Genomic DNA, 23,159 nt, shown 5'->3' with positions numbered 1-23,159 from the left:
TTTTCTCCTCCTTGGATCAGAGTTTACTGTTAAATGTCTTTACCAGAAAATAAACACTCAGAATATTCTGTTTGAAATGTCACCAGATCAATACAACAGAAGGGTCTGAACAGTTGACAAGTGGATGCTTATTAAAAGCAAAGTACTTCAAGGGACATTAAAGACAACATTAAACGGCTATGATTAAGATCATGCAATTTTAAATAACTTTTAAATCTATATCAACACATTTGATTTATTCTTTTGGTATCCTTTTTAAGAAAGCATACCTAGGTAAGCTTGCAAGCAGCAATGCACTACTGGGAGCTAGCTGCTGATTGGCTGCTTGTCATTGGCCATACATCAGTATTAAATATCACACTTATTCAGAGAGTCAGCAGTGGCTAGTACAAATAAAGGAACAAATTACAAGTGTGGTGACAAATTTTAGTGCAGGCAGCAATAAGCAATATCGTACCATGCTAACATGTGCGTGGATTGCGTTTGCTCAAGCACAAAATAAATGAATGCTCTTGTGCTAATATTTTACATTCAAAGTTAAAATTTTACTTTTAGCAGTGTTAGCATGCAAGCGGAAAAAATATTTAGCGTGACACTTGTAATCTGATCCTTGGGGGTCTATTTACTAAGTGCCGGGGGGACATGATTCGCTGTCTGCATTTAACATTGCACAAGCATTTCACAAGAAATGCTTGTGCAATGCCGTCCCCTGTGCATTTTCAGCCAATCGGCCACTAGCAAGGGGTGTCAATCATTCTGATCGTATCTGATCTGATCTGATCTGATTGAAGACAAGTTAAAGGGACACTGAACCCAAATTGTTTCATTCATGATTCAGATAGAGAATGCAATTTTAAGCAACTTTCTAATTTACTCCTATTATCAATTTTTCTTCGTTCTCTTGATGTCTTTATTCGAAAAAGAAGGCATCTAAGCTATTTTTTTGGTTCAGACCCTGAACAGCACTTGTTTAGTGGATGAATTTATCCAGCAATCAGCAAGAACAACCCAGGTTGTTCACCAAAAATTGGACGGCATCTAAACTTTGCGCTGAGAAAGCAGCATTCGCTGCTTATTAAATCTCCATCTAAGTCTTCATAGAGACAATATACACCACCACCAGCTCTCTGTGCTTAAATACTGGTGCACAGGTCCTCCCAGCATATGTGTGTATGATGCTGAAAACCAGTAATAATGTCTACTATAAGAATTTTTGCTACTGAAAGTACATTGCAAAAAAACTTCTATTTAAAATTGAAATGCACCCACCCACATTTCAAGTTTGACCTTTCTATCCCTTTCAAAAGGCTTTATCTGAATTTTGGAAGTTTAACTTGTATATAATGTCCATTTAACTGACAATATATCCCCTTTATTATGTTAACAAATGGCCCAAAATGTGTTATCTTCAATTCTTAAACACTTTTATTTTATTTTTTACTGGAAAAAAATGTGTGCTCCTGTGACTGACAGCCATAATGTCCCATCTGATACACCCTATTTATCAGAAGCTTTTGTATGCAGAGGAAATCCTTGATGTCAGCCATGTATTTCTCATTTTCTATGAACGTTTTGACTAGTGAGTGCTTGCCTGTTTTAAACATACTCAGCTGTTTAAATAGCTCCTTTGTTGTAGGAACGTTTCTGTCCTTTTTCAGCTGTAACCATCACCTTAGCTCAACTACTAATCGGCAATATTAACGTTTTGAATTTCACTATGAAATGGCGACATTGTAAATCTTGTGCCAATTCAGCTACATCTTAAATGTCACAAATTGAATGGTGACATTCCAAAGGGGACATAAGAGTTTAGTTGCTTTATTATAATTTTATGATCCTCTTACAATAAGTCCTGAATTAAGATTGCTTTGTAATTCTCAAGACAGCACAGATAATACACACAGAATAAAAAAAAGGTTTTAATATAAATGAGTTGCATTAAGTATTGTATCACATGTTGTGGCTATATATGGCAGCTAATGGGTTAAACCTATCTGTGTAGAACATCTATTAAAATAGCCCATATATTCTTTAAATGGTACTCACTTTAGGATATTTTCTTGTGTCTGATAGCCAAGCTAGTATTGCTTGCTCATACAAGGATCGGTGCCAAGAGTTTAAATACATTGATATTACAGCTCAGGATTTTGAGATACAATTTTAAAGTAATTTTATGCTAAAGCAGCCAGCCTGGAATTTTTGGTGCCCAGACTATCTAATTTCACTATGTTTTAATAGGGTAGGCAAGGTTTGTAGATAATTTGGCTTCAGGAATCTTGGCACCTTTTTCATGATTGGACTTTCAATGCTGTCCATTGAATTAGACTGTGATCTCTTCACAGCAGGTACTATTAGAATTCTGGAATTAAATTAAAGACATTGCCAAGTCCCCATCCCCCTAGCAACATTCTGTCACTGACTTCTGCTGGCTTGTGGGCTCGCCAGCTCAACTTCTCTTTTGTACAATCAGACAACCAAGAGTCCTCTTATCTACCTGCCGACCTAAAGCCAACATGTCATTCTATTCATCTTGCATCTCTGATCATCCAATTTAATTTCTCCTCCTGAGCCCTTCAGATATCATAAACTCCTTACCACCCATGTGATCTTGCAATCTTTTTTCACTTGGTCTGGTTTAACGCAGTTCTTTATGGAGCTTAACATGTATGGGTGAAGCCTTTGCCGCTTTGTTTTCGATATAAGCACACAGCCAGATTGTGCTCTATTTAGTTTAATTATTATTATTATTTTTAAATATTGCAAGTTATGCCAATGATGGTAACAGGCTTGTTGTAAATAGAGATAGTTTGAAAACAAACTTGCCAAAATAATTGACTACTTTTTACAGCAGGTTAACCTATTCTCACGAGTGGTTATAAAGAATAAGCATTAACCACCTTTGATGTGCGTCCTTGTCTTTAAATATTTTCACCCATTCTCTCCTGTTTACATCCAGATTTCTTCTAGTACAGAGGTACAGAATGGTGTATAGGCTCTGGGGATAATTTATATATTTATTATAAGTTATACCTTCTTGAGCAGGTGTGGGGAACATTTTGTTCTGTTGGCAAAGTAATTAATTTGCAATTAAATATATGTTTTGCAAATGACAAAGAATGATTTCTATTCAAATTCTCCCAATTTTACATCTGGGATGTTTCTCCATTATGCTGGGTCATTGATCATTTGTCAATTTACTGCTCATCAGCCATAATCTTTCTTCTTGCAATGGTGTGTGTTTCATACCAGATTTATTCTATCATAATTTTCCTTTTTTCACTCTCTCTATCAAAAACTCTAAATATATCTAGAATTCATTCAACCCCAGGGTATCATGTTTTCGATTATGTTTCAGAGAAACAGGAAAATGTTTATAGACAAATTTTTGAATGAATGTAATGTTTGATTTTAACATAAAACTCATGTTTGTGCAGTACTGGTCTGTGGGATAAAAGCTTACTGGCTACATTTAGCCACAAATCAATAAGTGCTACCCTGGTGATGAACCAAAATTTGTCAAGCTCCTAATCTTATATTCTTGCTTTTCAAATAAACACTGGTCTGAGGAAGGGGCGATTATCCTCGAAACGTCACCAGAATAAAGAAATACTGAAGTTTGTCTAAAACCCTGCGGGTGCGGTCTGTGTACTTTCTATTTATAACCCCTGCCGGCACCCTGGTTGCTGAAATTTTCAGTTAGTGAGCATGCAGTTCTGAGGAAGGAGAGTGTGTCCCCATAACGTAATGCTTGATATATTAAATTACACTTGATAAAAAGACCAGAAAGTGCCTTCTTATGTCCCATATATTGAACAGCTGGCACCCTAGCAGCTGAACATTAATGTGAGAGTGCTCTTTCTTGGACTTATATATATATACTGTTTACTGTATATATATATATATATATATATATATATATATATATATATATATATATATATATATATATATATATATATAGTGGAAGTCTGGGATAAGAAAAAAGCAACATAGGTTTGCAAGGTGAGCAAAAAATTTTTGATACTGTTACAAAATACAAATTGTTGGATTGGTATAATTATGCTCTGAAATCAGAATATTATAGGCAGACCAATCACCCTTCTTCAGTTCCTATGTTCTTCACTTAGAAAAAAATATTATTATTATTAAATATATATTTCTATATCTGTGATAATGTTAATGTAAAATATATATCTATACCTATATATCTATAGGAATTTATATACAGGTATAGGTATATCCATATATATATATATATATATATATATATATATATATATATATATATTGAAATATATATATATATATATATATATATATATTGAAATATGTATTTAACCCCTTAAGGACACAGCTTCAGTTTGCTCAATTGTTTAATGACGGAATAATTCTGTCATTGGTCCTTAACCCCTTGGCTACCAAGGATGTGTCAGGCACGTTCTCCAAATGATGTCAGTTAACGACCAAGCTTCCAGCGGCTCAAACAGTATTGCCACAATACCTCGATCTTGAGGCATCCTGCAATACTGTTCCTTACTGCTGGGCTCCGTTTTGATCGCTCCCCCGGATCACTTCTGGTTTTCACGCCATGTGGAGCCCTGTCAGGCAGAGCATCGGAAGCCATCGGGCAGGCTTCTGATGCCTTGAAAGTGTGCTAAGTGCCTCGGTGGGTTGAGTGTAAAGTAACATATAAAATAAAAAATAAAAACATATATGTATTTTTTAATAAAATTAGCCCAATATAGCCCCCATATAGCCCCCCTCCCCCATGAAGCTTCAAAGATGGCAATGCCCAGTGCATCTTGGGGCAGGCTAGGGTCATCCAATCTGAGCTTGCCACAATAAAAAAAAAAATGATAATAAAATATAAATATTGACTCTGACCAGTGTGACTCTCCCTCCCTCTCCTCACTTGCGTTTTTGTGGGAGAGAGAGATCTGTGTTTAGGAGAGAGAAATGTATTTCATTCATTTGTTTAAAATTGTGAGACTCAAAGGTTCTTTTCAGAGCCATTAACCCCTAGCTTGCCAGTGATCACTATAAATCACTGGCAATAGCATAACAGCACTTTTTTGCATTTTTTAGGGGTTAATATTTTTTAGTATTTCTTTGTGAGACCCAAAAGCTCTTTTCAGAGCCATTTAGCAAGTTTAAATTATTTTTTGCAAAACATTGTGAGCCATTAACCCTTAGCTTGCCAGTGATCACTATAAATCTCTGGCTCTTGCACAAAAGCACTTTTTTGCTCTCTGTGAATTTTTTTAGGGGTTAATTTTTTTTTAGTATTTTTATTGAGACACAAAGGCTCTTTTTAGAGCCATTTAGTTAATTAAACTTTTGTGTTAATTTTTTTTAGTAATGTTTTTTCTCTGTGACAGATAAAAATAAATCATGTCACAGAGAACATTTTGGGGTCAATTTATCAAGCTCCGTATGGAGCTTGATGCCCCTTATTTCCACAAGCCTTCAGGCTCGTCAGAAACAGAAGTTATGAAGCAACGGTCTTCATAACTTGTCCGCCTGCTCTGAGGTGGCAGACAGAAATGAACCCTATTAAATACAATCGGTTTCATTGGCACCCCCTGCTAGCAGCCGATTCACTCGCGAATCCGCAGGGGACGGCATTGCACTAGCAGTTCACAAGAACTGCTGGTGCAATGATAAATGCTGACAGTGTATGCTGTCTGCATTTATCGATGTGCAGTGGACATGATATGCTACATCGTATCATGTCCGCTCGCACTTAAATATACCCCATAGTGCTGAGGAGGCATATGCCTTCCTTGCATCAGACGCCTCTATGTCGGACTCAGACCCCAATTTTGAACCTGCCCTATGCTCAGATACATCATTAGATACAGTCTCAACTGAAGGGATGTATCTGTGGCTGCTAGCCCCCCCCCCCCCAGGTAGCCCCCCTGCCAAAAGGAGATGTGTTGCTCCAGCTGCCATTGTTGCTAAATAGCGGGTAACGCCTCATCACCAGAGGCCAGATATCCCACCCTTCACTGCAAATCCTGGCATCAATGTGGATGTGGCAGGATTTAGCCCCCAACAGTTTATGGAACATTGTCGCCCAAACTAATTTATATGCCCATCAGTTCCGTGCTGCAGAGCCTGACACTTTTTTGGCAAAGCAGCAATGGGCCCCCAGTAGGAGCAGATCCTCCATCTGCTCCTACTGGAGCAGTAGCCCCATTTGCTCTACCCCCATTTTCTCCCAGAGTATGTCGAGGAAGAGGTATGAAATGATTCTACATTGCATGCACTTCAGCGACAACAGACTGTGCCCCCCTAGGGAGCATCCCCAGTTTGACAGGCTGTATAAAATCAACCCCCTGATTACCAACTTTACTGCCAGGTACAATTCGAAAGAACCACGCAGGTTTCCCAAAACAACCTGCACACACCCGGCTACGAAAGGGGGAGACCTCAGCTCTGTGCAAAGAGGAGCTGTTGGCAGATAAGTACAGTGACAAGAAGGATGTATACCTTCTTACCACCATCCACTCAGAGAGGATTATGGAGGTCTCTGTACGTGGCAGAGCTGAGAGCACAATGAAGCCAGTGTGCATTAAGGCTTATAACCGGCATATGGGTGGGGTTGATCTAGCAGATCAGCTGCTGCAGCCCTGTCTAATTATGCGGAAGACAACGGCCTGGTACAAAAAGGTTGCAATTTACTTAATGCAGATTGCAACCCAAAACACTTTTTGTTGTTCAAAAAAGCAAACCCGGAATGAAACTGACTTTTTTACAATTTCAGCTCCAGATCATATCGGGGATTTTGTACCAAGATGCACCTGCTCCCTGGGCGGTTATGGGAGAGAGCAGAGTTGGGGCTACCCATTTTATTTTCAAAATCCCCCCTACTGCGGCGAAGCAGAATCCTCAGAAAAAAGTCTGTACCAAGAGGAGGCAGAGAAAGGGCACCACCTTTTGCCGTCCTGATTGCCCTGTACAGCCTGGACTCTGCATTGGGGACTGCTTCTTTTTTGTCGTGTTTTTTTGTTGTTGGGGGGGGGGGGGTTGGTTACATTTACTGTTACTGAGTTTGTTTGTTTTTTTGTTTTTTTACTTTTACAGTGCCAGATTTCTAAATTTAAAGGGACACTGAAACCATTTTTTTTCTTTCATGATTCAGATAGAGCATGCAATTTTAAGCAATTTTCTAATTTACTCCTATTATCAATTTTTCTTTGTTCTCTTGCTAACTTTATTTGAAAAAGAAGGCATCTAAGCTAAGGAGCCAGCAAATTGTTTGTTCAGAACCATTGACAGCACTTGTATATTGGTGCTGTCCAATCAGCAACGACAACCCAGTTTGTTCACCAAAAATGGGCCGGCGTCTAAACTTACATTCTTGCTTTTCAAATAAACATACCAAGAGAATGAAGAAAATTTGATAATAGGAGTAATAGGCCTTTTAGCCCCCTGAGAACCTGACAAACCTATTCATGGGTGGTATCACTGTACTCAGGAGATGTTTTTGAACACATATTGAGGTGTTTTTGTCAGTAAAACATAACAGGAACTAAAAATCCATGCCTAAAGTACAATGTGTGTGAAAAATAACACAAAAAAATGACTACCCAAAAGTTTGACAAAGACTGGTGGTTAAATTAGTGCATGGAAAGTGATAAAATATCAGCTTTTCAAATACCCTATGGTGTCTACATTTCAAAAATATATTGTTTGATGGGGGTAAATTACATTGGCCAGCTTTAGAAATGTTCCAAATAAGACATGGGTGCATGATGACCGATGTGAAAATTCCAAGTTTGAAAACTGGAATGCACCCCATAAAAATAAGGCCTTTTAGCCCCCAGAGAACAAAACAAACCTATTCATTGGTGGTATCACTGTACTCGGGAGATGTTGTTAAACACATATTGAGGTGTTTTTTGTCAGTAACACATAACAGGAACAGAGAATCCATGTCTAAAGTACAATGTGTGTGAAAAATAACAGAAAAAAATGACTACCCAAACGTTTGACAAAGACTGGTGGTCAAATTAGTGCATGGAAAGTGTTAAAATACTAACATTTCAAATACCCTAGGGTGTCTACTTTTCAAAAACAAATGGTTTGATGGGGGTAAAGTACATTGGCTAGCTTAAGAAATGTCCCAAACAGGAAATGGGTGCATGATGACAGATGTGACAATTCCAAGTTGGAAAACTGGAAAGCGCCCCCTAAAAATAAGGCTTTTTAGCCCCCAGAGAACCTGACACACCTATACATGTGTGGTATCACTGTACTCAGGAGATATTGCTGAACACATATCGGGGTGTTATTTGGCACTAACCCTTAACGTCTTCAGTAAATGTATTCTTAAATTGCTATTTTGTAAAAAAATCAACAATTTTGTTTTAAACTTTGGCATAGATTGATGGTAAAATGGTCAAAATACCCCAAGTTTAATACCTTAGGTTGTCTTCTTTTAAAAAATATATATAGAACTAGCATGAGTAAGAGTGGCAACACTCGAAACGTCGCTATTTTATGTCTGTGTAATTTACAGAGAATAAAGAAATTTGAATAATACAGTGCTGTGGACATATTCGTTTCTACTATTGGAATTGGGGGAGCAAGGCAGGACCCCTGTTTTCACATGCACTATACTCCTGTATTTGCTGTACTAACAAGCTGCTACATTGTTTAAAAAATATATACATGTGAAGGGTTATTCAGTGATTCCTGACAGATATCAGTGTTACAATGTAACTATCGCTAATTTTGAAAAAAAAAAATGGTTTGGAAATAGCAATGTACTACTTGTACTTATTGCCCTATAACTTGCAAAAAAAGCAAAGAATGTGTAAACATTTGGTATTTCTAAACTCAGGACAACATTTAAAACTATTTAGCATGGTTGTTTTATGGTAGTTGTAGATGTGTAACAGATTTTGGGGGTCAAAGTTAGAAAAGTGTGTTTTTTTCAATTTTTCATCAAATTTTATAACATAATTTATAGTAAATTATAAGATATGATGAAAATAATGGTATCATTAGAAAGTCCATTTAATGGTGAGAAAAACTGTATATAATATGTGTGGGTAACAGTAAATGAGTAAGAGGAAAATTACAGCTAAACACAAACACCGCAGAAATGTAAAAATAGCCTTGGTTCCAAACGGTCAACAAATTATTATTATTATTATCGGTTATTTTTAGAACGCCAACAGATTCCGCAGCGCTAGCAAATGGAAAAGTGGTCTGGCCCTTAAGGGGTTAAGGGGTTAAAATTATTATTATTATTTTTTTATGTGAAGAAAATTGTAACGTGAAATATTAACAACTCCCGTTGGGTTAGCATATGAGCGATAATTTTTTTTAAATTTTTTTTACTGCTCTCTCAATTAAAGTCTATAGTGAGAAAAGTTTGCTTGGTCATGAAATCTGAGGTCCTAAAGTTAGCGGAAGTGCTAAATAATCTAGCCCTTAGTTTTTAAATGTTTTAGGTTTGATATTCCTTTGAACTTTAACATTATGGGGCCAAATTATCAAGGGCCCAATGGCTCACCTTCAGGCTTGCCGGAAACAGGAGTTAAGAAGCAGCGGTCTTAAGACCGCTGCTCCTTAACTCGTCCACTGCCTCTGAGGCTGCGGACATCAATCTACACAATCGCATACGATCCGGTTGATTGACACCTCCTGCTAGAGGCCGATTGCCCGCGAACCTACAGGGGTTGGCATTGCACAAGCAGTTCACTAGAACTGCTTGTGCAATGTTAAATGCCAACAGCGTATGGATTCGCCATTCAGCGATGTCTGGCGGACATGATACGCTACCGCCACACATTGATAAATCAGTCCCTATATATGTAATTTCCCAACCTCCCAACGTGATATTTATAAAAGTCCAAAAAGAAATTCCACAGTACCACAGATTATCTCCAAAGATTATTATTTTTTTTCATAGCGCATCATGCAACATTTCGGCCTCACAGGCCTTAATCATGCATCATTAAGGCCTATGAGGCTGAAACATTGCATAACATGCTATGAAATAAAGGAATAATCTTTGGAGATAATCCAGTGGAATCTCTTTTTGGACTTTTGCAGTTTATAGGGTAAACAGTAACCCCATCTACGTGCACTACCCTAATAATAGGAATCTTTAAGAAGATTACATTCAGTGCTGAGCCAAGTTTGTATTTTGTGGAATGTGATATTTATACATCTTCCATATTCTCTAATCTCTTTGACAAGTGTTTGCAATAAAAATGATTTCTCTCTAATCCAATCACATCAGTGAATGGGTTAACGTGAGATGCTCAGTTCCCAGGCATTGGAGGGCTTAGTCAGCCCTAGGGAAAGCTTAACACTGTATGGAGAGGTTTTATGCTGTAATGAGTTGGACTGATTTATATGATCTCACATTCCGCCAATCTGTTTGATGTACAGTCTGCACAGAGCCATATATCAATCTGATTTGTGCTTAATGTAAGGTCCTGCCGATTAATGAGTCCCCCTCTCTCCTCTGTCTCATTCACCCACATCGCCTCAATCCTCTCCTGCTCATTTCTCTCTTTCTATTTTTATTATTTTTTTATTTTGTTTTATTCCTCTCTCTGCAGTCGATCCTTATCTGTCTGTTTTGCTTTTTGCTTCCGTCATTCTCACAATTCCTCAATGTTCAGTTCTAAGTCACTCTCTATTAAATCCTAATCTGTTTTGCTCTCATCATACAAGGTGCAAACACCAGCAATAAAATGGCAGCCTTTAATTAAAGGGACATTGAACCCAAAATAGAGAAATTGATAACAGGAGTAAATTAGAAAGTTGCTTAAAATTGCATGCTCTATCTGAATCATTAAAGAAAAAAAATGTGTTTAGTGTCCCTTTAACTCCTTGGTATCCATGGGAAATTAAATTCATTGTAGAGCTTCTACCAGCCAAAAGACTAAGAGGTTAATGCTATACAGGTGGAAGGATTTCTAGTTCTTTCTACCTTTTCTCAAGTCCAAACATAATAAAGTCTGACACATTAAATGGTGAGTATTTTATGTTTCAAAGGATTGATTTTTTTTTCTTTTGGTCACGGTCTGGCTTTGAAGTAAAGGAGATTTTAAACATCAAAACATCATAGAAAACAACTGAAAATGTTTTTGGCAGTTGGTTTTAAAAATGATAAAAGGTTTTATTTATATGAAAATAAGTAGCAGAAAAGACAGCCAACTGCCACTTCCTTTATCAGTTTCACAAAAGTGACACATCATCTAGCCAATCATGATTGCTACCATGGTATTTTGCATATTTGTTTCAACAGAATGGAGTCACATTATAAAGACATGCTCACCGGATTTACATGGTGGCCATGTTTTTCCTAAACAACTCATCATGAAGTATTTATATAGAAAAAAATGTCTGTTAAGTATTGCGTGTTGTGGTCATCTCCCACCATCTTAAAGTTGATGAGGTTGTCTTGTATTAGTTTTAATTTATTTATTTTATAATGTTTTTAAACATTTTTATGTTGTTGTATCCTTGATGATGTGGGCATTTAACCCCAGTGAGGTAGAAATGGCTCAGTTGAATTTAATGGGGATGGTCTCAACAGCTGGCTGCTCTAGAATAGTACAAATCTCTATAAAAATTGTGATTTTCCTGTGTCAAATGTTATGGGAAGATTGTTTGAGATATTCATTTTACAAATAAGTTTTATTAATCTAGGCCAATATCTTTACCATTCAAAGTACAGCAGCCTTAGCTTAACTAAACAAAGGAGAGCATTAACAGTGCAACTAAATGGATTATGATGTTACTAATGGGGCTATAGACGGTGTAGGTGATCTAGAGGATAATACCAATAATACTAAAATCAAATAAAATAAAAAAAGTAATTCAAATTCAGATTAATAAAAAACAGTCGGCTAGATTCAGAGTTTTGCGGTATGAGTGAAAAAGCAGCGTTAAGGCTCATAACGCTGCTTTTTCACTACTGCTGGTATTACGAGTCTTGCAGGTTTAGGGGCACCGCACACTTTTTTGGCCTTAACGCAAATTAACTTACGCAATTTGAGTAAAGTCTTTTTTCAATGGGACTTCCTTTGCGCCGGTATTACGAGTCTGCCTGGAAGGCCAAAAATTGAGCGGTACAGCCCATACCGCCAAGATTCGTAATGCAATCTAAAGTCAGTAGTTATGAGCTTTATGTTACAAAGCTGTAGCATAAAACTCATAACTAAAGTGCTAAAACGTACACTAACACCCATAAACTACCTATTAACCCCTATACCGAGGCCCTCCCACATCGCAAACACTAAAATAAAATTATTAACCCCTAATTTGCCGCTCCGGACATCGCCGCCACTATAATAAACATATTAACCCCTAACCCTCCGCACTCCCGCCTCTCAAACACTACTTAAATATTATTAACCCCTAATCTGCCGCCACTAACAACGCCGCCACCTACCTGCACTTATTAACCCCTAATCTGCTGCCCCCAATGTCGCCACCACTATTATAAACATATTAACCCCTAAACCTAACCCTAAATGTAACCCTAACACCCCTAACTTTAATATAATTAAAATAAACCTAAATAAAACCTACTTTTAATAGCTAAATAGTTTCTATTTAAAACTAAATCCTTACCTATGAAATAAACCCTTAGGCCTAGATTTGGAGTTTGGCATTAGCCGTGAAAACCAGCGTTAGAGGCTCCTAACGCTGGTTTTAGGCTACCGCCGGTATTTGGAGTCACTCAAAATAGGGTCTAACGCTCACTTTTCAGCCGCGACTTTTCCATACCGCAGATCCCCTTACGTAAATTGTGTATCCTATCTTTTCAATGGGATCTTTCTAACTCCGGTATTTAGAGTCGTGTCTGAAGTGAGCGTTAGACATCTAACGACAAAACTCCAGCCGCAGGAAAAAAGTCAGTAGTTAAGAGCTTTCTGGGCTAACGCCGGTTTATAAGGCTCTTAACTACTGTGCTCTAAAGTACACTAACACCCATAAACTACCTATGTACCCCTAAACCGAGGTCCCCCCACATCGCTGCAACTCGATTAAATTTTTTTAACCCCTAATCTGCCGACCGCCACCTATGTTATACTTATGTACCCCTAATCTGCTGCCCCTAACACCGCCGACCCCTGTATTATATTTATTAACCCTAACCTGCCCCCCACAACGTCGCCTCCACCTACCTACACTTATTAACCCCTAATCTGCCGACCGCAAAGCGCCGAGACCTACGTTATCCTTATGTACCCCTAATCTGCTGCCCCTAACACCGCCGACCCCTATATTATATTTATTAAACACTAATCTGCCACCCACAACGTCGCCTCCACCTACCTACACTTATTAACCCCTAATCTGCCGACCGCAAAGCGCCGCCACCTACGTTATCCTTATGTACCCCTAATCTGCTGCCCCTAACACCGCCGACCCCTATATTATATTTATTAACCCCTAATCTGCCCCCCACAACGTCGCCTCCACCTGCCTACACTTATTAACCCCTAATCTGCCGACCGGAGCTCACCGCTATTCTAATAAATGTATTAACCCCTAAAGCTAAGTCTAACCCTAACACTAACACCCCCCTAACTTAAATATAATTTACATCTAACAAAATTAATTAACTCTTATTAAATAAATTATTCCTATTTAAAGATAAATACTTACCTGTAAAAGAAATCCTAATATAGCTACAATATAAATTATAATTATATTATAGCTATTTTAGGATTTATATTTATTTTACAGGTAACTTTGTATTTATTTTAACCAGGTACAATAGCTATTAAATAGTTAAGAACTATTTAATAGCTAAAATAGTTAAAATAATTACAAAATTACCTGTAAAATAAATCCTAACCTAAGTTACAATTAAACCTAACACTACACTATCAATAAATTAATTAAATAAACTACCTACAATTACCTACAATTAAATACAATTCCTACAAATAAATACAATTAAATAAACTAGCTAAAGTACAAAAAATAAAAAAGAACTAAGTTACAAAAAATAAAAAAATATTTACAAACATAATAAAAATATTACAACAATTTTAAACTAATTACACCTACTCTAAGCCCCCTAATAAAATAACAAAGCCCCCCAAAATAAAAAAATGCCCTACCCTATTCTATATTACTAAAGTTCAAAGCTCTTTTACCTTACCAGCCCTGAACAGGGCCCTTTGCGGGGCATGCCCCAAAGAATTCAGCTCTTTTGCCTGTAAAAAAAAACATACAATACCCCCCCCCCCAACATTACAACCCACCACCCACATACCCCTAATCTAACCCAAACCCCCCTTAAATAAACCTAACACTAAGCCCCTGAAGATCTTCCTACCTTATCTTCACCCTGCCAGGTTCACCGATCCGTCCTGAAGAGCTCCTCCGATGTCCTGATCCAAGCCCAAGCGGGGGGCTGAAGAGGTCCATGATCCGGCTGAAGTCTTCATCCAAGCAGGAGCTGAAGAGGTCCATGATCCGGATTAAGTCTTCATCCAAGCGGGAGCTGAAGAGGTCCATGATCCGGATGAAGTCTTCTATCAACGGCATCTTCAATCTTCTTTCTTCCGGATCCATCTTGCAGACCTCCGACGCGGAACATCCTCTTCTCCCGACGCCTACTAGCCGAATGACGGTTCCTTTAAGGGACGTCATCCAAGATGGCGTCCCTCGAATTCCGATTGGCTGATAGGATTCTATCAGCCAATCGGAATTAAGGTAGGAATATTCTGATTGGCTGATCGGAACAGCCAATAGAATGCAAGCTCAATCTGATTGGCTGATTGGATCAGCCAATCGGATTGAACTTGATTCTGATTGGCTGATTCCATCAGCCAATCAGAATATTCCTACCTTAATTCCGATTGGCTGATAGAATCCTATCAGCCAATCGGAATTCGAGGGACGCCATCTTGGATGACGTCCCTTAAAGGAACCGTCATTCGGATAGTAGGCGTCGGGAGAAGAGGATGTTCCGCGTCGGAGGTCTGCAAGATGGATACGGAAGAAAGAAGATTGAAGATGCCGTTGATAGAAGACTTCATCCGGATGATGGACCTCTTCAGCTCCCGCTTGGATGAAGACTTCATCCGGATCATGGACCTCTTCAGCTCCCACTTGGATGAAGACTTCAGCCGGATCATGGACCTCTTCAGCCCCCCGCTTGGGCTTGGATCAGGACATCGGAGGAGCTCTTCAGGACGGATCGGTGAACCTGGCAGGGTGAAGATAAGGTAGGAAGATCTTCAGGGGCTTAGTGTTAGGTTTATTTAAGGGGGGTTTGGGTTGGATTAGGGGTATGTGGGTGGTGGGTTGTAAGTTTGGGGGGGGGTATTGTATGGTTTTTTTTACAGGCAAAAGAGCTGAATTCTTTGGGGCATGCCCCGCAAAGGGCCCTGTTCAGGGCTGGTAAGGTAAAAGAGCTTTGAACTTTTGTAATATAGAACAGGGTAGGGCATTTTTTTATTTTGGGGGGCTTTGTTATTTTATTAGTTTAAAATTGTTGTAATATTTTTATTATGTTTGTAAATATTTTTTTATTTTTTGTAACTTAGTTCTTTTTTATTTTTTGTACTTTAGCTAGTTTATTTAATTGTATTTATTTGTAGGAATTGTATTTAATTAATTTATTGATAGTGTAGTGTTAGGTTTAATTGTAACTTAGGTTAGGATTTATTTTACAGGTAATTTTGTAATTATTTTAACTATTTTAGCTATTAATAGCTATTGTACCTGGTTAAAATAAATACAAAGTTACCTGTAAAATAAATATAAATCCTAAAATATCTATAATATAATTATAATTTATATTGTAGCTATATTAGGATTTATTTTACAGGTAAGTATTTATCTTTAAATAGGAATAATTTATTTAATAAGAATTAATTAATTTCGTTAGATGTGAATTATATTTAATTTAGGGGGGTGTTAGTGTTAGGGTTAGACTTAGCTTTAGGGGTTAATACATTTATTAGAATAGCGGTGAGCTCCAGTCGGCAGATTAGGGGTTAATAATTGAAGTTAGGTGTCGGCGATGTTAGGGAGGGCAGATTAGGGGTTAATACTATTTATTATAGGGTTAGTGAGGCGGATTAGGGGTTAATAACTTTATTATAGTAGCGCTCAGGTCCGGTCGGCAGATTAGGGGTTAATAAGTGTAGGCAGGTGGAGGCGACGTTGTGGGGGGCAGATTAGGGGTTAATAAATATAATATAGGGGTCGGCGATGTTAGGGCAGCAGATTAGGGGTACATAGGGATAATGTAAGTAGCGGCAGTTTACGGAGCGGCAGATTAGGGGTTAATAATAATATGCAGGGGTCAGCGATAGCGGGGGCGGCAGATTAGGGTTTAATAAGTGTAAGGTTAGGGGTGTTTAGACTCGGGGTACATGTTAGAGTGTTAGTTGCAGACGTAGGAAGTGTTTCCGCATAGCAAACAATGGGGCTGCGTTAGGAGCTGAACGCGGCTTTTTTGCAGGTGTTAGGTTTTTTTTCAGCTCAAACAGCCCCATTGTTTCCTATGGGAGAATCGTGCACGAGCACGTTTTTGAGGCTGGCCGCTTGCGTAAGCAACTCTGGTATCGAGAGTTGAAGCTGCGCTAAAAATGCTCTACGCTCCTTTTTTGGAGCCTAACGCAGCCTTTATGTGGACTCTCAATACCAGAGTTATTTTTATGGTGCGGCCAGAAAAAAGCCGGCGTTAGTTTTTCGGGTCGTTACCGACAAAACTCCAAATCTAGCCGTAAGCTAGCTACAATATAACTAATAGTTACATTGTAGCTATCTTAGGTTTTATTTTTATTTTACAGTAAGTTTGTATTTATTTTAACTAGATAGAATAGTTAGTAAATAGTTATTAACTATTTACTAACTACCCAGCTGAAATAAATACAAATTAACCTGTAAAATAAAACCTAACCTGTCTTACACTAACATCTAACCTTACACTACAATTAAATCAATTACCTAAATTAAATATAATTACCTAAATTAAATACAATTACCTAAATAACAAAAAAAGACACTAAATTACACAAAATAAAAACAGAAATTATCACATATTTAAATTAATTGCACCTAATCTAAGAGCCCTCCCAAAATAAAAAAACCCTAGCCTAAACTACCAAAAGCCCTTAAAAGGGCCTTTTGCGGGGCATTGCCCCAAAGAAATCAGCTCTTTCACCTGTAAAAGAAAATACAAACAACCCCCCAACAGTAAAACCCACCACCCACACAACCAACCCCCCAAATAAAAACCTAATCTAAAAAAACCTAAGCTGCCCATTGCCCTGAAAAGGGCATTTGGATGGGCATTGCCCTTAAAAGGGCATTTAGCTCTTTTTCAATTGCCCAAACCGATAATCTAAAAATAAAACCCACCCAATAAACCCTTAAAAAAAACTAACACTAATAGGATTGAGCTCGCATTCTATTGGCTGATTGGATCAGCCAGTGGGAATTTTTCACCTTTAATTTCCGATTGGCTGATAGAATTCTATCAGCCAATCGGAATTCAAGGGATGCCATCTTGGCTGATGTCACTTAAAGGAACCTTCATTCGTCGTTAGTCGTCGGAAGAAGAAGATGCTCCACGCCGGATGTCTTGAAGATGGAGCCGCTCTGCGCCGGATGGATGAAGATAGAAGATGCCGTCTAGATGAAGACTTCTGCCCGTCTGGAGGACCACTTCTGCCAGCTTGGATGAAGACTTCTCCCGTCTTCGTTGAGGACTTCTTGCCGCTTGGATGAAGACTTCTCCCTGCTTCTTTGAGGATGGATGTCCGGTCTTCAAAACTGTAAGTGGATCTTCGGGGGTTAGTGTTAGGTTTTTTTAAGGGTTTATTGGGTGGGTTTTATTTTTAGATTGGGGGTTTGGGCAATTGATAAAGAGCTAAATGCCCTTTTAAGGGCAATGCCCATCCATGGGGAGCTTAGGTTTTTTAGATAGGTTTTTATTTGGGGGTTTGGTTGTGTGGGTGGCGGGTTTTACTGTTAGGGGGTTGTTTGTATTTTTTTTTTTACAGGTAAAAGAGTTGATTTCTTTGGGGCAATGCCCCTCAAAAGGCCCTTTTAAGGGCTATTGGTAGTTTAGTTTAGGCTAGGGTTTTTTTTTATTTTGGGGGGCTTTTTTATTTTGATAGGGCTATTAGATTAGGTGTAATTAGTTTAAATATGTGATAATTTCTTTTTTTATTTTGTGTAATTTAGTGTTTGTTTTTTTGCAATTTAGGTAATTATATTTAATTTAGGTAATTGATTTAATTGTAGTGTAAGGTTAGGTGTTAGTGTAAGACAGATTAGGTTTTATTTTACAGGTAAATTTGTATTTATTTTAGCTAGGTAGTTAGTAAATAGTTAATAACTATTTCGTAACTATTCTACCTAGTTAAAATAAATACAAACTTGCCTGTGAAATAAAAATAAAACCTAAGCTAAATACAATGTAACTATTAGTTATATTGTAGCTATCTTAGGGTTTATTTTACAGGTAAGTATTTAGCTTTAAATAGGAATTATTTAGTTATTAATAGTAGGTTTTATTTTGATTTCTTTCAATTATATTTAAGTTAGGGTGTGTTAGGGTTAGGGTTAGTCTTAGGTTTAGGGATTAATACATTTAGTATAGTGGCGGCGACGTTGGGGGCGGCAGATTAGGGGTTAATAAATGTAGATAGGTGGCGGCGATGTTAGGTGCGGCAGATTAGGGGTTAATAAGTGTAAGATTAGGGGTCTTTAGACTCAGGGTTCATGTTAGGGTGTTAGGTTTAAACATAAATTTAGTTTCCCCATAGGAATCAATGGGGCTGCGTTACGGAGCTTTACGCTGCTTTTTTACAGGTGTTAAACTTTTTTTCAGCTGGCTCTCCCCATTGATGTCTATGGGGAAATCGTGTACAAGCACGTAAAAACAGCTCACCGCAACTTTCAGCAGCGCTGGTATTGGAGTGCGGTATGGAGCACAATTTTGCTTTATGCTCACTTCTTGCTTGTTAACGCCAGGTTTTTAAAAACCTGTAATACCAGCGCTGTAGGGAAGTGAGCTGTGACAATAACGTGCAAGTTAGCACCGCACCCCACATAACGCAAAACTCGCAATCTAGCCCAGTGTTACTGGTATTAAATAAAAATACTGAGTAATGTATAAAATAATTGAGCAATGGATAAAACAAGTGCAATAAGTACAATAAATACCACACTGACTGAAATTATGTTTGAGATTGAGAGTTAGCAACTGACAGCATACATCAATCTTTTTGCAGCTCAGTACAATACTACAATAACCAACTCCAGATTAACGAGACAGATAACCATGTGAGGTTAGGTATTCTCAATGAAGTCTTTAGTTTAAATAGTTCCACGGTCCGCCAAATCTTCTTTGCATGTGGGGTGCTGCTACACTCAGAGTTGTGTCACTGAACACTCTCAATTAACGAACAATTCTGTAGCAAGACAAAAGAGAAAAGCGCAACCCCACATCAAGGTAGAAGATTAACATTATTGACACACTGCACACGGTTAAAAACACTTACAGGATGAATGTGTAAAAAATGCATTAAGCACAATCATGGAGAACCTCAGTTCGATTCAATTAAATCCTTTTGGTCCACTATAGGAATACCGGTGTTTGTCTCCGTTACAACTTGTCTCGTATCTCCGTTTTCACCAGGAGCAATCAAAGCTCCACCCTCAACGTGTTTCGTACGCCCCTGAGTGAACTCTCTTAAGAGGATTGTTAATCTTCTAACTTGATGTGGGGTTGCGCTTTTCTCTTTTGTCTTGCTTAGCTTAACTAAACTCAACTTTTTTCTTTGTTAAATGTTACAGAGAGCATTTTAAATTTGCACTGTTTTAGTTTTTGTGAAATACAGATGTTCCTGTTATGAGAAATAAGTAATTCAGCTCTAACACCACAGCGATTCCAGTTAAAAGTTAGTGGAACAAATTGTTAGTACTAAATACAGAATAACAGCTATATTTGACAATAGCACAGTAGCAATAATTATTGCAAGATTATCATGATAATTGGAGTACCATTAAGGCAGGAAATGCGTCAGTCAAATACTTCACCCTAGCTTATAACATACAAATGAAGTTATATTATTTTTAAATAAAAAAAGCCTGATATTGCATTTGTGCTTTAATGTTAAAATATAAATGTTATTCACTTCCAATTAGTTTCAAAATCACAATAAACAATTTAAGTCTTTATTTTTAATACAAACAGTTATATTTTGAATAATTTTAAATAGTGCTCTTTCATATACATGAAATACATGAGTTTAATGTCCTTTTAAAGTAAATAAACAATCCAGTGCAAAGTATGCTCTATAGACCCATCATGCATTTATATGCAAATATATAATGTCCTTTTTGATATTCAGTATAAAAAGAATAGCACTATTTACTGTTACTGTTCATTGGTTCACACACATCATTCATGTTCATTCATGGGGGTCGAATTATAGCGTATCATGTCCGCCAGACATCGCTGAATGCCGACAGCATACGCTGTCGGCATTTAACATTGCACAAGCAGTTCTAGTGAACTGCTTGTGCAATGCCGCCCCCTGCATATTCGCGGCCAATCGGTCACTAGCAGGGGGTGTCAATCAGCCCGATCGTATAGGATCAGGCAGATTGATGTCCACAGCCTCAGAGGCTGTGGACCAGTTAAGGAGCCATCCTTGAGCCATGATCTTGAATGACCAGCAATTGTTTTTTGATATACAAGATCCAGGCAGAATCAATTCTATCCAATTTAAAAATCACCAATGATTTATGCTAGTGATATCTTTACATTTATCTAGTACGCTAAAACACCATGGGCCCGATTTACCATCTGTCGGACTGACATGATACGCTGCAGCGATCATGTCCGCCTGACATCGCTGAATGCCGACAGCTTATGAACTGCTTGTGCAATGCCGCCCCCTGCAGATTCGGGGTGTCAATCAACCGGATCGTATCTGATTGGGTTGATTACTGTCGGCCGCTCAGAGGAGGCGGACAAGTTAAGGATCAGCGGTCTTAAGACCTCTGCTTCTTAACTCCTGTTTCCGGCGAGCCTGAAGGCTCATGCGGAAACAAGGGAAACAGGGGTAATACGACCCTTGTTAAATCGGCCCCCATAACTCTTTAAAGGGACATGAGAGTGGGGAAAAAAACGACTCTATTTCCTCTAACAATTTATTTTGGTTAACATATTTTCACAGAGTAAAATTATCATGCTAACCCTTGCAGGGGCAATTCTCCAAAAAAGTGCAGATTTCTTGGCAAGTGATGAGCTGCCTCTCATAGAAATAATGAATCTATCTGGAATTCAGACTTTCACAGGGTGGAGCAAATGTAATAGAGAACACTTGGCACGCATAAAATATGAAAACAAAATACACACAATACTCACAATAAAACTGTTTTGTACTTGCATTTGCTTCTAGTTTTGTTTACATCTTTAGCAATTAGTGCAATAAGCACATTGCATATTTTGAAAAAAAACTTGCCAACTTTCATTTGGGAAGATAAAACAGTGAGATTGTAAAGTTTTTGAGATTATGATGAGGCAGCCCCCAAAGAGAGCCTCTGTTTAGCCTACTTGAAGAGGCTGCAAGATTTAATTTACAATATAAAAAGTAAGTATGCTGTGAATACATTTACAATATAAAAATAAAATACACTGTGAATTTTGTACTTTATGTTACAATTTTAATTTTATAATTTAAATATGATCTGTATTGTGTAAGGTAAGATTTTTAAGATTTAGATTACTTGTTTTAATACAACATTTTGTTTCTAATATATAAAAAAAATTATAACTGCAGTGAATATGGGGATTGTTACTTTCATGACTCACTAATTCTTCTCTATTAATAGAAAAATGTATTTTTATTTACTATCTATATGTAGATATACATCCCCAGGCCCAGACATGTTAACATCAGATACTAAAAGCTTCAAAGAGGGATGAAATATAAATGTACAGTACTGAAATAATCAGTTACCATGTGCGACTGTGTAACATTGACAATAAGCTTCACCTGGTAATACAGCTGATCGCAATCAGGGATATCCGTCATTCCGAATGACAGTTGTATTAACAGATGTTCTGTCTTCTGTTTCATAAATAATGGGACAGTACTAAAAAAGTTGTGTGTGCGTATGACTCTATATGTGTGCTGGTGTGCTCTTGTGTGCTAGTGTGTGTGATTGTATGTGTGTGTGCTTGTGTGTATGCGTGCACACCCGTGCGTTTTTGTGTGTATTAGTGTGTGTGTATATATGTGTGTGTGTGCTTGTGTGTATGTGTGTGCACCAGTATGTTTGTGCATGTATTAGTGTGTGTGTGTGTGAATGTATGTGCGTGCATATGTCTATGTGTGTGCTTGTGTGTATGCGTGTACACCAGTATGTTTGTGTATGTATTAGTGTGTGTATGTATGTGTGTGCTTGTGTGTATGTGTGTGCACCAGTGTGTTTGTGTATGTATTAGTGTGTGTGTGAATATATGTGTGTGTGCATATGTCTGTGTGTGTGCTTGTGTGTATGCGTGTGCACCAGTGTGTTTGTGTATATATTTGTAGGTGTGTGAATGTGTGTATGCATATGTCTGTGTGTGTGCTTGTGTGTATGTGTGTGCACCAGTGTGTTTGTGTATGTATTAGTGTGTGTGTGAATATATGTGTGTGTGCATATGTCTGTGTGTGTGCTTGTGTGTATGCGTGTGCACCAGTGTGTTTGTATATGTATTTGTAGGTGTGTGAATGTGTGTGTGCATATGTCTGTGTGTGTGCTTGTGTGTATGTGTGTGCACCAGTGTGTTTGTGTGTATTAGTGTGTATGTAAATGTATGTGTGTGCATATTTCTGTGTGAGTGATTGTGTGTATGCGTGTGCACCAGTGTGTTTGTGTATGTATTAGTGTGTGTGCATATGTATGTGTGTGCCTATGTCTGTGTGTGTGCTTGTGTGTGTGTGTGCTTGTGTGCATGTGTGTACACCAGTATGTTTGTGTATGTATTAGTGTGTGTGGGTATGTATGTGTGTGCATATGGCTGTGGGTGTGCTTGTGTGTATGCATGAGCACCAGTGTGTTTGTGTATGTAATAGTGTGTGTGTGAATGTATGTGTGTGCATATGTCTGTGTGCTTGTGTGTATGAGTGCATACCACTGTGTTT

The sequence above is a fragment of the Bombina bombina genome, chromosome 8, assembly GCF_027579735.1.
Source record: "Bombina bombina isolate aBomBom1 chromosome 8, aBomBom1.pri, whole genome shotgun sequence".
NCBI lineage: Eukaryota > Metazoa > Chordata > Amphibia > Anura > Bombinatoridae > Bombina > Bombina bombina.
This window is presented reverse-complemented; position numbering follows the sequence as displayed.